At 32.9% G+C, this 16,658-nt stretch overlaps 1 long non-coding RNA gene and 4 other non-coding genes across 5 annotated transcripts; 4 read left to right on the top strand and 1 right to left on the bottom strand.

Annotated features, from left to right (window-relative positions):
* Positions 1-151: 151 nt before the first annotated feature.
* Positions 152-270, top strand: LOC139508406 (5S ribosomal RNA). The gene has a single exon (XR_011661188.1). It is a non-coding gene; the product is annotated as a 5S ribosomal RNA (ribosomal RNA).
* A 142-nt stretch (positions 271-412) lies between these two features.
* On the top strand, positions 413-531 carry LOC139507173 (5S ribosomal RNA). Its single transcript, XR_011660586.1, has one exon. It is a non-coding gene; the product is annotated as a 5S ribosomal RNA (ribosomal RNA).
* Positions 532-8,707: 8,176 nt separating this feature from the next.
* LOC139507165 (5S ribosomal RNA) lies at positions 8,708-8,826 on the top strand. The gene has a single exon (XR_011660582.1). It is a non-coding gene; the product is annotated as a 5S ribosomal RNA (ribosomal RNA).
* A 142-nt stretch (positions 8,827-8,968) lies between these two features.
* LOC139508734 (5S ribosomal RNA) lies at positions 8,969-9,091 on the top strand. Its single transcript, XR_011661449.1, has one exon. It is a non-coding gene; the product is annotated as a 5S ribosomal RNA (ribosomal RNA).
* A 2,123-nt stretch (positions 9,092-11,214) lies between these two features.
* Positions 11,215-15,147, bottom strand: LOC139522804 (uncharacterized). Its single transcript, XR_011664497.1, has 3 exons — positions 14,931-15,147; positions 13,465-13,580; positions 11,215-11,760 (listed from the first exon to the last, which is right to left on the bottom strand). It is a non-coding gene; the product is annotated as an uncharacterized lncRNA (long non-coding RNA).
* Between the last annotated feature and the right edge of the window lie 1,511 nt (positions 15,148-16,658).

The raw sequence follows: 16,658 nt of genomic DNA, 5'->3' as shown, positions 1-16,658 counted from the left end.
TTTTACTATCTTCCACTCTGGATCGTGCAGTAAGTATTTAGTTTTGCTTCTATCTTAAACCTGAAAAAAATCTTTTTTTATACAAATTCTAGATCTGTTCAAAATTGCTTTACTTCCTAACTTTATATATCAAAAATTTTAACACTTCTGTGTCTACGACCATATCACGTTGAAAACACCGGTTCTCTTCCGATCACCGAAGTTAAGCAACGTCGAGCCCGGTTAGTACTTGGATGGGTGACCGCCTGGGAATACCGGGTGTTGTAGACATTTTTTGTACCTATAATTTTGAATTTCTACCAAACATATTATTATTGTAAAGTTTTGCTTCTGAAAAAAATCTATTTTATATAAATTTTGTTCAAAAATGCTACTACCTAACCTTATATATCAAAAAATTTAACACTTCTGTGTCTACGACCATATCACGTTGAAAACACCGGTTCTCGTCCGATCACCGAAGTTAAGCAACGTCGAGCCCGGTTAGTACTTGGATGGGTGACCGCCTGGGAATACCGGGTGTTGTAGACATTTTTTTTTACTTATAATTTTGCATTCCTACCAAACATAATTGTTGTATGATTTTTTTTAACTAATTTACTTGGATGTAATATTGGGATGGTTCGAACGCACCGAAAGGTCAAGATGTAGTGTTTATAGGACTCTATAAAAATTCCGAAATTGGTGAGTTTGGATGAATGTTTTCCACTCGAATTGTTGTACATAGTATTTATTAATGTAAAAAGAACATTTTTGACTGTATTTTGACTTATTTGAGTACCCTTATTCCTGTTTGTCGGCAAATAGGATAAGGGGGAGGGGATTCAGTGTGAAGGGGACAGTAACGTGTCTTACTTCGTTATTCTGATTTTTGTGTTTTGCTATCGGAAAAATGGATAGAGTGACAAATAAACGTTTTCGATCTCCGAATCGACAGAAACAGAACTATGTTATTGGAGATAAAGCGTACTTAAGGGATTGTACTATAAGGATCGAAAGGGTAAATACAAATGTTGTTAAAGAGAGATTAATTATTGAAGAAGTTGAGACTATCACAGGTCTTAATACTGTTTTAGCTGTGGTTCAGCATGATGCATCTTCGTACGATGTCACTATGGATAGTAAACAGAATGCTTTAAAGTGTTTGGGTGGTGTATCTATCGGAAGCCGGGAATATTCAGTAAGCTTGATGCATTCAGATATTACTGTTGTGTCTGTTATGAAATTGCCGTCATATGTTCCAGATGAAGATATTCGTATCAAATTAGCCATAAAAGGAGTTAATGTCGTATCTCCGATTTATAGAAGAACTGTCCCTGGTACACAAGTTGCAGATGGTACTAGGTTCATGAGATGTAAGTTCCCTCCAGGTTTAGTAGCGTTACCTTGGACAATACCGTTCAAAATAGGATCTGAAACAAAATATTTTAGACTCAAACACAACAATCAAACTAAAGTATGTTCGGAATGCTCGTCGCCGGATCACATGAAAAATAGTTGTCCTCATTTTGAATGTTATGGCTGTGGTGAGGTTGGACATTCAAGGAGGTTTTGTAAAGCAACTAAATGCAAGTCGTGCACTAATTTACCACTATTGTGTGTTTGTACTCGGGTTGCTCCTGGAAGGGAGGATAGGACACCTCATGCGTCAAAGAATTGTAAAGAATGTGGCCAATTCTTTTGTAATTGCAAATGTAGAGTCTGTGGCAATAAGGTTTGCATCTGTGTTTGTTCAAAGTGTGAACTATACCCGTGTGTTTGTAGTTGTATGTACTGCCACGAGGAATCATGCGTGTGTCCATGTCAGGATTGTGAAAGACAACCATGTGAATGCAAATGTGAAAATTGCTCGAATTTATTGAAAGACTGTAACTGTATGGATCAAAACATTGATGGAGATAAGGATAAGAATGATAAAAGTGAGGTAGTTAAGGATGATGAAGCAGAAAGTAGTGAAAACATAAATGATGATGAACAAACAGAGTTGAAAATAGCAGATGATTCTCACATGAATGTTAAAACTATTGTAGCAGAGGTCCATGTAAATAGTGATGGCATACAGGAGGACAGTAGGAAGAGGAAATTGGACAGGGATGAACAAACATTTGATGATGGTTATGATGGTGAAGATGATATTAATGTTATTGAACAGGCTCAAGATAAAAACAAAAGAGCAGACAGTGATTCTGATGAGGTTGTGAAAAAGAAAAAAAATGAAGAGTGCTCTCCTGTTGACATTGTTGTAACAGAAGAGTGTAATGTAGAGATGGCAACAGAGGAGCACTCGATAGATATAGATGATGAATATAGCACCTTAGATGATGACGAAGAAGTCATTGTTGAAGGTGCTTGTAGTTATACGGAATCACTTGTCTGTTCTGATGGTGAGTTAGATACAGAATGTAAAATTAATATTAATGGAAAGGAAAAATGTATTAGTGGTAAAATGTTAAAAAAAATTAGAAAAAAAGAAAATAAAAAAGGAAGGAGGAGGAAAAAACTAGATATAGCTCCAAATCTGAATAGTCAAACTGTTAGAAATTTGTCAAAAAAAAACAAAAAGTAAAAATGGATAGAAATATATGTCATTGTTTAATATTTTTTGTAATGGTTGTTATATGTAGTTTGAATAGTAATGGTATGAGGAATGTAGTAAATTTACAAAGATTTCTAAGTATTGTACAAGACAGAAAATTTGGTATTGTACTACTACAAGAAACATTTTGGGATGATGGTTTTATACAAAGTATTAAACATATGTATGAAGGTGATATTTATTATAGTAATGGTACGGATGGCAGACAGGGTGTGGCTGTTCTAGTTAGCAAATATTATAAAGATAAAATAAAATGTATTTATAAAGATGAACAAGGTAGATTTATTCATGTGACTTATTATGAAAATGATACATTGATAAATTTTGTTTCTTTGTATGCACCTAATGTAGTTTCTGATAGATGTAATTTCTTTGATTTTGTGATAGATTATACTAAAGATTTAGATAATTTGATTATTGGAGGTGATTTTAATACTTCTTTGTCTGTGTTAGACAGAGGAAGCAAAACCTGTCATATGAATGATGAACCCTATAGAAAACTTACTAAATTGATAAATGACAATAATTTATATGATATATGGAGGGCTAGAAACCCAGATTGTCGAATATTTTCCTGGAAAAGAATTTCAGAGGGTAAACTGCAACAAAGTAGAATAGATTACTTTCTTGTAAGTAGAAATATGTCATCTTTTGTACAAAGTTTGTATTATAATGTTACTAGTATAAGTGACCATTCTTTTGTTATTATGAATTTAAATTGTACATGTATTGAAAGAGGTCCTGGACTCTGGGTTTTGAATAATACATTGTTGTTTAATGAAGAATATGTTCAAAGAGTTAAAGATATTATATCACAAGAAAAAGAAAGTGAATTATTTCATAGAGATTTTTTAGTTTGGTGGGATAATTTAAAGTATAGAATTAAAAGATATTCTCAGATATTGTCATCTGATTTAGCTAAACAAAACAAGAGAGAGTATTATAAATTAGAAAGGCAAATCAATATTCTTTGTGAAAAGGCAGCTAGTGGTACTGTTATTGATATTGCCAAATTAGAAAATCTGAAATTAGAATTGTCAAATTTTGAAATAGAAAAATGTAAAGGAGCTGTCTTAAGAGCTAAAGCTATATGGGCTGTGGAGTCTGATAAAAATACCAAATACTTTCTAAATTTAGAAAAGTATAAACAAGAGAGTAATGCTATAAAAGAATTAATAAATGAAAATGGTGATACTGTGTCAGATACTGAAGGTATTTTAGAATTACAATATAGTTTTTTTCGTGACTTATATTCATGTGTAACTACTGATGAAAATAAGATGTCAGAATTGTTAAATTATGTTACAAAAACAGTAAATGAGGATGATAACACTATGTGTAATGATGATGTAACAGAAGATGAACTATGTAAAGCTATTAATCAGTTGTCTAAAAATAAAAGTCCAGGGTCTGATGGACTTACTGTAGAGTTTTATTGTAAATTTTATTCTGAATTAAAATATGTGTTATTGAAATTGTTTGATGCTATTGAAGAAGACGGTATTTTAAGCAGATCAATGAAATGTGGAATTATAAGTCTAGTTTATAAGAAAAAAGGAGAAAGGAATTTTTTGAAAAATTATAGGCCAATATCTTTATTACAAGTAGACTATAAAATTTTAGCAAGAATAATGTCAAATAGATTAAAGTATGTATTACCAAAGATAATTTCTGAAGATCAAACTTGTTGTGTTATTGGAAGAGATATCTCAAATAATATTTCAAATGTAAGAGATATTATGGAACTTGTTGAAAGAGATGATCTTGAGGGATATTTTTTAAAATTAGATCAAGCAAATGCTTTTGATAGAGTTAGTCATACTTATCTGTTAGAAGTACTGAAGAAATTTGGTTTCGGTGATAGATTTGTAAAATGGATTAGTATATTTTATAATGGTATAAATAGTGCAGTGAAATGTAATGGCTTTTTGACAAAGTATTTTGTTATAAAGAATGGTATTAGACAAGGTTGTCCTATTAGTGCTTTATTATATGTACTTGTTGCAGAACCTCTGCATTGTAAAATTGTACAAAATGTAAATATAAAGGGAATCAATATTCCAAACAGTAATAAGATTGGTTTGATTTATCAACATGCTGATGATACAACTTTGTCTTTATGTAATAAGGAATCAATTCCTGAAGTGTTTAAGGAATTTGATTTGTATGGCAAAGCAACAGGTGCTAAAATAAATAGACAAAAATCAGAGATATTATGTTTAGGTACTGGTAATTTATCTGTAGTAGAAAAAGATCATATTGGTCTTAAAGTGTGTGAAGATTATTTTCAACTGTTAGGAGTTTTTATTGGAAAAAATAGAAAAATGTGTGATGAAATGAATTGGAAAAATAAAATAGTTAAGATAAAATCCCTTCTCAACATATGGTTATTGAGAAGATTAACTATACATGGCAGGGTTAGTGTAATTAATTCACTGATGTTATCTAGATTTTGGTACGCATTGTTTGTTACTGCATTACCTGAATGGGCTTATATACAGATAAAAAGACTTTGTCTGAATTTTATATGGAAAAATAGATGTCATTTAGTAAAATACAACTGTATAATAGATGATAAAAGTAGAGGTGGTTTAAATGTTGCTGATATCAAATGTAAAATTTATGCTTTCAGGCTAAAATTTCTAGGCAGATTGTTAGATGATGAATATCAAGTGTTATGGAAATATACATTTAAGTATTTTGTATCCTCAATTTATGAAATGAAACTTTGTCATAATGTTTTTTATACAGTGATACCAAATTGTGAATTGAAAAAACTTCCTGTTGTTTATCAGGAATTTTTTCAAGCATTGGATTGTATAAGGAAAAATATAGAGTTTCCATTGTCTGTAGAAAATGTTTATGACCAGCCTTTGTTTGTTAATCCAAATATTGTACTTAATAATAGAACAATTGTATGGCACGATTTTATAGGTGCTGGTATTGTTTGTCTCAAAGATATATGCTTTGAAGTAAAAACTGGTTTCTTGCCAGATCATGCTATAGTTGAAATGATTCAAATTGTATATGAAGATGTTAATGTACAATATGTAATTGATAGATATAGAAATTTGTTGAATGTTATACCTGTAGAATGGAAAAACACAGTGAACTCTGATATTCACAGAATATCTATACCAAGAACAATAGACATTTCAATTATTTGTAAAAATGTGCATTATGATTTGAAATTATGTAGTACTAAAACATTATATACTATTATGTTGGAGAATATTGTTGAAGAACCTGTTGGTATTGAGTTATGGAAATCAGAATTTGATGTGACTTCTGAAGCATTCAATAAAATATGGGAACATGTCAATATGTATTGGAAACCTTCTAATTTGGTTGAGTTAGACTTTAAGGTGTTACATAACTGTATTTTTACTAATATAAAACTTCAAAAGATAGGCTTAGTTGATGATAATATCTGTAAAGTGTGTTGCAGTGAAAAGGAAGACATCCTGCATATATTTATAAATTGTGATAAACTTGAAGATTTTCATAATTATTTGTCATCTTTATTGGTTAGAATATTTGAAAACTGTGATTCAGATAAGATCAGTTTAGTAAGAAGTGAGGAACTATTGATTTTGGGATTGCGATGGCATATGAAAGGTGTAAATGATTCTTTTCTCAATTTTTGTATGTCTGTTGCCAGATATTGTATCTTCAGAAGGAGAAATTTGTTGAATAGTGGTTATTCTAATGTAAATTTGATTAAGTTATTTCAATATACATTAAAACATTATGTAACATATATGTATGTCTATCTCTGTCGATGTCATAATATGAGTCATATATTTCAAAAAAAGTTTGTAATGGATAACCCGTTGTTAGAAGAAACAGACAATGTTCTAGTCTTTAAATTGTAATAATTGTGTACCTGAAATGTAAATTAACAGTATTGAGAATACAAAGTATAGTATATAGTATATATTGAGAACAATCAAGGACAATTGATTTTATATTTTGTTTTATTTGTATTATATGATGTTTGATTTTAATAAAGATAAAAAAAAAAAAAACCGGTTCTCGTCCGATCACCGAAGTTAAGCAACGTCGAGCCCGGTTAGTACTTGGATGGGTGACCGCCTGGGAATACCGGGTGTTGTAGACATTTTTTTTTACTTATAATTTTGCATTCCTACCAAACATAATTGTTGTATGATTTTTTTTAACTAATTTACTTGGATGTAATATTCAACATATCTAGCTATCAATGAATGAAGAAAACAGAAAATAAATCATTCATAAATTTATTTATTTTTCAATACCCATCTGCATGGTGAAATATTTTTACGTGAAATACATGCAAGTCAAGTTAGATACACTTAAGAATTCCACTCCTTCCACATGCATGTGGCTACATATATTTCTTTTTTTAAATTAGGTCTCGTAAAGGTCGTCTGTGATAATATGGTATCCGCCATTTGTCGTCATTTGAAATCGCCTCTTTTTTTTTACCAGGGCATATATGATTCACTTTTTTTCTGAAAGGATTCTGATCAGCAAAAAAAAAATCATTATAGCAAAAACAAATAATAAACAATAAATACTAATTATATCTTGTAAAGTTCTAGTAAAAAATTCGAATATTTGAAACGTCTTTCATCTCGGTCAAGGAAGTCCCGGTTTCGAAGTTTGCCATCTTTGTGTGCTTTCATATCGAAGGCAAAATCTAAATTTCTGGGAAGTCTCTTTATTTCTACGTATATCTGAAAGCAAAAACATATAAAGAAATGATTTTACTACAAATGTATATCAGTTTTACGGCACAATCTAGTTTTTGTGAAATAATACAACACGTTTTCTGAGGAAGAATCGCACGAGAGAAATTGACAAGTTGTACATTAATCGTAAATATTTCTTCACTCGTGGTATTTTGTTTAATTCTTATGACATATTCTGAAAGAAAAATTCCTGCTGAAGATTTTCGTGTATGATTTATATATCAAAAAGTACAATTTATTTGAAACAAATGATTAAAACTTGTCGAACAAGCACACAGATTTTCTTGTCGATCTGTTTGAATTAGATTGTCATGAAAGTTTAAGGGTGCTCTCGTCGAGGTCCGCGTTAGATAGATAATTACACTCTGTGTCAGTGCGAATTGCATATCATTGTAATCTGTCGTTCATTCGCACACATCGTTCAACAACCAAAGCCGCAAAATGTCAGACGCACCAGCACCAGTAGTAAAGACCCCAGCTAAGTCACCAAAGAAGAAAGCTGCAGCTAAACCAAAGAAAGTAGCTACTCATCCAAAATACAGCGAGATGGTCGGAAAGGCTATATCTGCTTTGAAAGAGCGTGGAGGCTCCAGCCGTCAAGCCATCCTTAAGTATATCTTAGCAAACTTCAGCGTTGGTAGCGATGCAAAAACAGTCAACACTCACTTGAAGTTAGCTCTGAAATCAGGAGTGAAGAGCAATAGCTTGAAACAGTCGAAGGGTACCGGCGCTTCTGGAAGCTTTAAGATTGGGGAAGTGGCTAAACCAGCTAAGAAACCAGCAAAGAAAGTAGTTAAACCTAAAGCCGCCAAGCCAAAGAAGGCAAAGACACCTACCAAAAAGACTGCCGCAAAGAAACCTGCAGCAAAGAAACCAGCAGGTGAAAAGAAAGCAGCTAAACCAAAAGCAAAGAAACCAGCTGCAAAGAAACCTGCTGCAAAACCTGCTGCCAAATCTGCAAAGAAAGCCACAAAATCTCCCAAGAAGACTAAGGCTGCAGCTAAACCAAAGAAGGCAAAGACACCAAAGAAGAAGTAAATGAAGGAAGCATCATGATGCTTTTAAAGCTTAAACAGCCCTTTTAAGGGCTACCAAATTTTTTCAAAAAGAGTCTGAAATTGTTGCATGGTATTAGTCACAAATAAAATACAGCTTGTCCCATATTCTAAATCTCTCTTTCTTCTCTGCAATTTTTTTTTACTATAAAGTCCATGTGTACTTGCTAAGTTTTACTATCTTCCACTCTGGATCGTGCAGTAAGTATTTAGTTTTGCTTCTATCTTAAACCTGAAAAAAATCTTTTTTTATACAAATTCTAGATCTGTTCAAAATTGCTTTACTTCCTAACTTTATATATCAAAAATTTTAACACTTCTGTGTCTACGACCATATCACGTTGAAAACACCGGTTCTCGTCCGATCACCGAAGTTAAGCAACGTCGAGCCCGGTTAGTACTTGGATGGGTGACCGCCTGGGAATACCGGGTGTTGTAGACATTTTTTGTACCTATAATTTTGAATTTCTACCAAACATATTATTATTGTAAAGTTTTGCTTCTGAAAAAAATCTATTTTATATAAATTTTGTTCAAAAATGCTACTACCTAACCTTATATATCAAAAAATTTAACACTTCTGTGTCTACGACCATATCACGTTGAAAACACCGGTTCTCGTCCGATCACCGAAGTTAAGCAACGTCGAGCCCGGTTAGTACTTGGATGGGTGATAGACCGCCTGGGAATACCGGGTGTTGTAGACATTTTTTTTTACTTATAATTTTGCATTCCTACCAAACATAATTGTTGTATGATTTTTTTTAACTAATTTACTTGGATGTAATATTCAACATATCTAGCTATCAATGAATGAAGAAAACAGAAAATAAATCATTCATAAATTTATTTATTTTTCAATACCCATCTGCATGGTGAAATATTTTTACGTGAAATACATGCAAGTCAAGTTAGATACACTTAAGAATTCCACTCCTTCCACATGCATGTGGCTACATATATTTCTTTTTTTAAATTAGGTCTCGTAAAGGTCGTCTGTGATAATATGGTATCCGCCATTTGTCGTCATTTGAAATCGCCTCTTTTTTTTTACCAGGGCATATATGATTCACTATTTTTCTGAAAGGATTCTGATCAGCAAAAAAAAAATCATTATAGCAAAAACAAATAATAAACAATAAATACTAATTATATCTTGTAAAGTTCTAGTAAAAAATTCGAATATTTGAAACGTCTTTCATCTCGGTCAAGGAAGTCCCGGTTTCGAAGTTTGCCATCTTTGTGTGCTTTCATATCGAAGGCAAAATCTAAATTTCTGGGAAGTCTCTTTATTTCTACGTATATCTGAAAGCAAAAACATATAAAGAAATGATTTTACTACAAATGTATATCAGTTTTACGGCACAATCTAGTTTTTGTGAAATAATACAACACGTTTTCTGAGGAAGAATCGCACGAGAGAAATTGACAAGTTGTACATTAATCGTAAATATTTCTTCACTCGTGGTATTTTGTTTAATTCTTATGACATATTCTGAAAGAAAAATTCCTGCTGAAGATTTTCGTGTATGATTTATATATCAAAAAGTACAATTTATTTGAAACAAATGATTAAAACTTGTCGAACAAGCACACAGATTTTCTTGTCGATCTGTTTGAATTAGATTGTCATGAAAGTTTAAGCCCAGTAAACAATCCAACGTTGACATTACGTTGTGACAACGTAATACTATCGTTGTGACAACGTAGTAAAATTACGTTGGTACAACGTAATTTTGTGAACTCCAAGGCACGTGCTGACAACCATCCACACAACGTTGGCACAACGTAATTTATTACCATCATAAAACGTAGTAACAACGTCACAGCACAACTATAAATGTCCCTTGTCCTCATTTAATTGATAGAATCAATGCAATTCTATTGAAGAAGTATGTAAACAGGGTCTTTATTTTTTCTTTTGACCCGTTTTAAGTTGTAAATTTTTCTATGTGGGAAAGATGGACAATTGTTGATATGTACTCTATTTCCAAACTGCCAGCTGTATATGAAATTGTCAAAAAGTTGTTTTTCTTTTTAATCTTTTTGGCAGGTTTCAGTGTGAAATGTATAAATATCTAGTTTTCCCAAAAATAGTTGTTTAAGGTTTATAAAGTCTTAAGTTTTTAACTTTTGCAATACTGAAGTACAAGAATGACACATTTCCATTTAACAAATGCAACTTTTCTTTCTTTTAACACATAATACTTTTCAAAAAAAGCAAATTTTGTATGATGGCCAATAAGACAATCCTCTATCCTAAAATCAAATATTGATGATGTTAGCAATTATAGGTACATGTACAGCCTTCAACATGACATCTTGGTACGTGCTTCAAATTCTGAATGTTTAGTGTTTCAGTGGCCTAGAATACAGATTTCACTATGATGGCGGAAATTCTAGAATGAAGGTTTCACTTTGACGACGGAAAACCATTTTTAATGAATTATTCAGAAATACAACAAACTACCACATTTACCTTATATTAATATTTACTGAAAATTCATTCAGCTGGATTCACTACACGATTACAAGCTAGGAAAATCGGCCCAAAATCTGACTGTCTAATTTATAAATATATATATTCTACACAATTCATACACACTTCTAAAAATATCCCAAATGAAGAAAAGACCTGAAATTCAATTCAACTAACTATTGCTTTTTTCCATTGACCAACTAGAGATAATATAAAAAAAGAAGATGTGGTATGATTGCCAATGAGACAACTGTCCACAAGAGACCAAAATGGTAGACCTATCCAACAGTTTAGACTTCTTTTTTCTTACAATGTACATGAAGCTACATGAACCAATAAAAAAAATAATAGTTTGTTTCTGAATTTTTAATTTTTATTCCAAATTTTAGTCTCGTGTTGGTTGTATAAATTGTACATGTCATTCCAAATGTTGGTTTTCTGCCCTCTAATCAGCTGGGCAATTTGCGCAATTGTTTCTGCATACATGTAGTTGGTATTGGTAATGTTTTCTACTCTAGCTCAGTCAATATAGTACACTGGATATGTAGGATGGCTTGTTTCGAAGCTAAGACATTTTCACATATATGTGGTTAAATTTTCGGAATACGAAGTGCGATTTTTTTTCACACAACAATTTCTTTGAAAATTTTAAACTTTGAATACATTAAAAAAACTCCATAGTTTTTACATATTTATACTATGATCCTCTACTTTCCAGATCAACACAAATGGTAAAGCTCAGTCACTTGTTAAAAATGAAACATGTTCAATATCACTACAGAGACAATTTTTGTTTACACACAACTTTTGTGTTCCTCATTTGATGGCGCATTAGTTCCTCATTTGGAGGCGCATTAGGAATATTGACCCAGCTGGTCTTGTGTTGGTTTCAGATCTCTGAAAAAAAAATCATAAATTATAAAATACAAAAAAATAAATTGATCCCAACTTATGAATTACAGCAGTTCTTAAAAATTATCCTGTGTTTAAACATAATCAATATTTTTTTCTATTGCTGGTCCTATAATAAACTGCAGATTCATAATTATGTTATGTTGTTACTGAGATGTTTGTATCTTTGCCAATTATACACATTTTGATGATGTTCATGTATGTTAGAAATTTAATACAATTTCAACAGTATATAACAAGTGAAACTGCGAGCTACTGCTCACTGATGATACCCCCGCCGCAAGTGGATAATATTAATAGTGTAAAAATATGCAAGTGTTCGGTAAACAGGAAGTTGTCGAGTGATGAATCTGAAAACGCATCACACGGCATAGCTGACTTATATAAATCCTGAAACCAAATTTCAGAAATCCTTGTATTGTAGTTCCTGAGAAAAATGTGACGAAAATTTTCAACTTGGCTATCATGTGTAAAATCATACAAGTGTTCGGTAAACAGGAAGTTGTCGAGTGATGAATCTGAAAACGCATCACACGGTATAGCTGACTTATATAAATCCTGAAACCAAATTTCAGAAATCCTTGTATTGTAGTTCCTGAGAAAAATGTGACGAAAATTTTCAACTTGGCTATAATGTGTAAAATCAGACAAGTGTTCGGTAAACAGGAAGTTGTCAAGTGATGAATCTGAAAACGCATCACACGGTATGGCTGACATATATAAATGTTGATACCAAATTACAGAAAGGGTGGATGTGTAGTTCCTGAGAAAAATGTGACGAAAGTTTCATGGGACGGACTGACTGACGGACGGACTGACGGACTGATGGACGGACTGACGGACGAACTGACGGACAGACAGAGGTAAAACAGTATACCCCCCCTTTTTTAAAGCGGGGGTATAAAGCGGGGGTATAATTATTCATAACTTATGATTAACCTTCGTTCTTATTTAAAAAATAAATTTGTTGTTAAATTGAACATGTGTTAATAAAATTATGTCTGTTCCAGAAAATACTATGTCCGCCCCTAAGGGACAGCCCTAAGCCCTTTTAAAAAAAAATCCCAGCACCGACAGAATTAAAAATTAATAAGAACAACACTCCCTTTGCATTTTGGTATTTCATACACAACCACCCCCAAATAAAATTTAAGAAAAGAGCTTTCCCTGGGGGAGAGGGGACATAATATTTTCTGAAGCAACCAGTGGTTATTCTACAAATAATAATGAGTCCAAATAATTAATAAAGGAAGTTTGGTTTCACAATATTGTCATTTTTCAATTAATTTAAGATATGCAAAGGATTCTACCTTAATAAATTTAGCATGTACATCGATACAACAAGACCTCATAGCATATGCCAATGAACGCAATCTATAAAATCAACAAATTATAATTTGATAAATAAAATAAATATAAGAAGAATGTGTCCATGAGCCACAAATGATCTTATCAAACTTAATTTAAAGGACATATCTAGAGAACAGTAAAGCAGATGCTCTCCAAATTCAAACTCTGCGTTTCATGATAAGCGTTGTGTATTGGTTGCATAACATGTGGTTTAGGCAAACGTTAGATAACAAAATCCAATTTTGAGTTCAATGTACATGTATGTACGTACAGTACAAGAGTTAAACTATATCGCTCAGTTAAGGAGGACAGAAAAAGAGCTGATCAACTGATGTTTACCTTTTTAAAATCTTGGTCCAAATTTTTGAGCTGGTGCATGCTTAACTGTTACATGGTTACTGCAATGATTTCCTCAACCTCAGACACATTGGATCTGTGGATTTATATACAAGACTCTGGAAAAAAAATTAAAAATACATTCAATTATCTTTTATATTCTTCTGTCTGTTTCATATAAAAAAGAAGATGTGGTATGATTGCCAATGAAACAACTCTTTACAAGAGACCAAACATGACACAGAAATTAACATTTATAGGCAACCGTACGGCCTTCAACAATGAGCAAAGCCCATACCGCATAGCCAGCTATGAAAGGCCCGAAATGACAATGTGAAACAATTCAAACGAGAAAATTCACCACCTTATTTATATAAAAAAAATGTTAGTCCAACAAATCTTTAGAACAAAGTGACAAATTTAAATGCATTCCAAAATTCATATGTTTTATGATTGATTACAACATTGTTTCTGATCACATATTTAGTGATTGCACATGTAGCTCATCATTGATAAACATGTAGATTTCATACTATAAATTGTACAGCAAAAAAGATGTCCCTATGTACTGTTTTTAACACCTGTAAACTGGGTTTTACCCTGAAAACAAGAAAATTTTACCCAACTTTCAAGGCTAGATCCTAGTCTAAATCATTATGACACTTTCAAGACTTGGAAGGCTGTTTTTTTATTTTTTTCTGGGACGCCTTCCTACAACGACCTAATCCTATTACGACAACTGTGATGGCTATCTTAATTTTTTTCTGTGACGCCTATATTTTACAACATCTTTATTGGCACAATTGTCTATTTCCATGTCAGACCCAGTGATACAATGATTGATCGTTTGTTGCTCAACATCCAGTGGCAAATATTTCATGCATGTTAGCGACGACCCCCAGTGATATATGCAGCATTATCATTAATAGGCCGAGTTTGTAATATGCCAAGTTTGAAATGTGCGGAGTTTGTAATGGACCCAGATATCCAAAGTGCTGAGATGTTTAGCTTCACATTTTCTGATATTGATAACATGGATAAAACTTTTATGCTTCAATGATTATCAAAAAATAACAGAGCAAAAGACACTTGTAGCCTTAATATATAGGGATAGTAGCTCTTGTCACAGATAGAAAACAAGTACTTGTGGCTGTGCACCCCTCCCCCTTTTTTTTTACTTTCTACACTACACAGTTATTACTTATTTTTAATATCATATATCTTCAGAAACAACACAAGTTAATCAAGCAATTTGATAAATGGATTCAAATAACACACAGTATGGCTAAAATATCTTGGATCAGTGCAATATATTGACAGTATAAGAAAACGTATCATATTTCAACACGGTCACGTATAACAGACTTGAAAGAGGCGCCCAACACGGTAACAGCTGTTTTATTTTCATCAATCAAACTTGTTTTTATCATGGAGAACCTATTTGGTGTAATGTGCAATCATTATTTTACCTTTTTCTTTGTTCTGGATCAAGCTAAATTTCCACTGCAAATTCCTCACTGTTTTCAAAAATCAAGCGGCAAAAGTGCGCATGCTCAGACTTTTCATAGTATGCAGCGGTAAAACCCGAGTACTGCTGAACGTTACACTAATCAAATCGTGAAAAACGATTATGAAATCCAAGTGATAAATGATGACAAAATTTTAATGATATATTAAACAATAAATATTCATATAAAATACATATATTAGAACATTAAAATTGGATTTGTAATATTTTCTTTGACATCTTGATGCAAATTATGTCTGCGGGAAAAAAGGGGGAGTTTTTTTTTTAAATCGAAAAAATCGTAAATATGTTCTAGTGAAGGTGAATGATCGATATATCCAAGAATACTCATTATGACATACCCCAAAAATTCGTCCCATAAAACCAGATTTTTACAATGTATTCACTACGTTCTTATAATGTCGATACGACGTAACAAAATGTTACGTCGGATTATGACAGTTATAAGCACGTTGTCACAACGTAATAAAATGTTACGTCCTGACAAGGTACTAAATTTACGTGAATCCGACGTAATTTTATAACGTCGTCTGTACGTCTGCATCCAACGTTGGATTTTTACGTTCCCACAACGTTGGTACGACGTAAACTCACGACATGACGTTCAGACGACCATTAACCGACGTCGGGAGTACGTCGTGTGTTTACTGGGAGGGTGCTCTCGTCGAGGTCCGCGTTAGATAGATAATTACACTCTGTGTCAGTGCGAATTGCATATCATTGTAATCTGTCGTTCATTCGCACACATCGTTCAACAACCAAAGCCGCAAAATGTCAGACGCACCAGCACCAGTAGTAAAGACCCCAGCTAAGTCACCAAAGAAGAAAGCTGCAGCTAAACCAAAGAAAGTAGCTACTCATCCAAAATACAGCGAGATGGTCGGAAAGGCTATATCTGCTTTGAAAGAGCGTGGAGGCTCCAGCCGTCAAGCCATCCTTAAGTATATCTTAGCAAACTTCAGCGTTGGTAGCGATGCAAAAACAGTCAACACTCACTTGAAGTTAGCTCTGAAATCAGGAGTGAAGAGCAATAGCTTGAAACAGTCGAAGGGTACCGGCGCTTCTGGAAGCTTTAAGATTGGGGAAGTGGCTAAACCAGCTAAGAAACCAGCAAAGAAAGTAGTTAAACCTAAAGCCGCCAAGCCAAAGAAGGCAAAGACACCTACCAAAAAGACTGCCGCAAAGAAACCTGCAGCAAAGAAACCAGCAGGTGAAAAGAAAGCAGCTAAACCAAAAGCAAAGAAACCAGCTGCAAAGAAACCTGCTGCAAAACCTGCTGCCAAATCTGCAAAGAAAGCCACAAAATCTCCCAAGAAGACAAAGGCTGCAGCTAAACCAAAGAAGGCAAAGACACCAAAGAAGAAGTAAATGAAGGAAGCATCATGATGCTTTTAAAGCTTAAACAGCCCTTTTAAGGGCTACCAAATTTTTTCAAAAAGAGTCTGAAATTGTTGCATGGTATTAGTCACAAATAAAATACAGCTTGTCCCATATTCTAAATCTCTCTTTCTTCTCTGCAATTTTTTTTACTATAAAGTCCATGTGTACTTGCTAAGTTTTACTATCTTCCACTCTGGATCGTGCAGTAAGTATTTAGTTTTGCTTCTATCTTAAACCTGAAAAAAATCTTTTTTTATACAAATTCTAGATCTGTTCAAAATTGCTTTAC

This window comes from Mytilus edulis, chromosome 1, assembly GCF_963676685.1.
Source record: "Mytilus edulis chromosome 1, xbMytEdul2.2, whole genome shotgun sequence".
Classification (NCBI taxonomy): domain Eukaryota; kingdom Metazoa; phylum Mollusca; class Bivalvia; order Mytilida; family Mytilidae; genus Mytilus; species Mytilus edulis.
The sequence above is the reverse complement of the archived record's forward strand: the minus strand, read 5'-3'. Positions and strand labels throughout refer to the sequence as shown.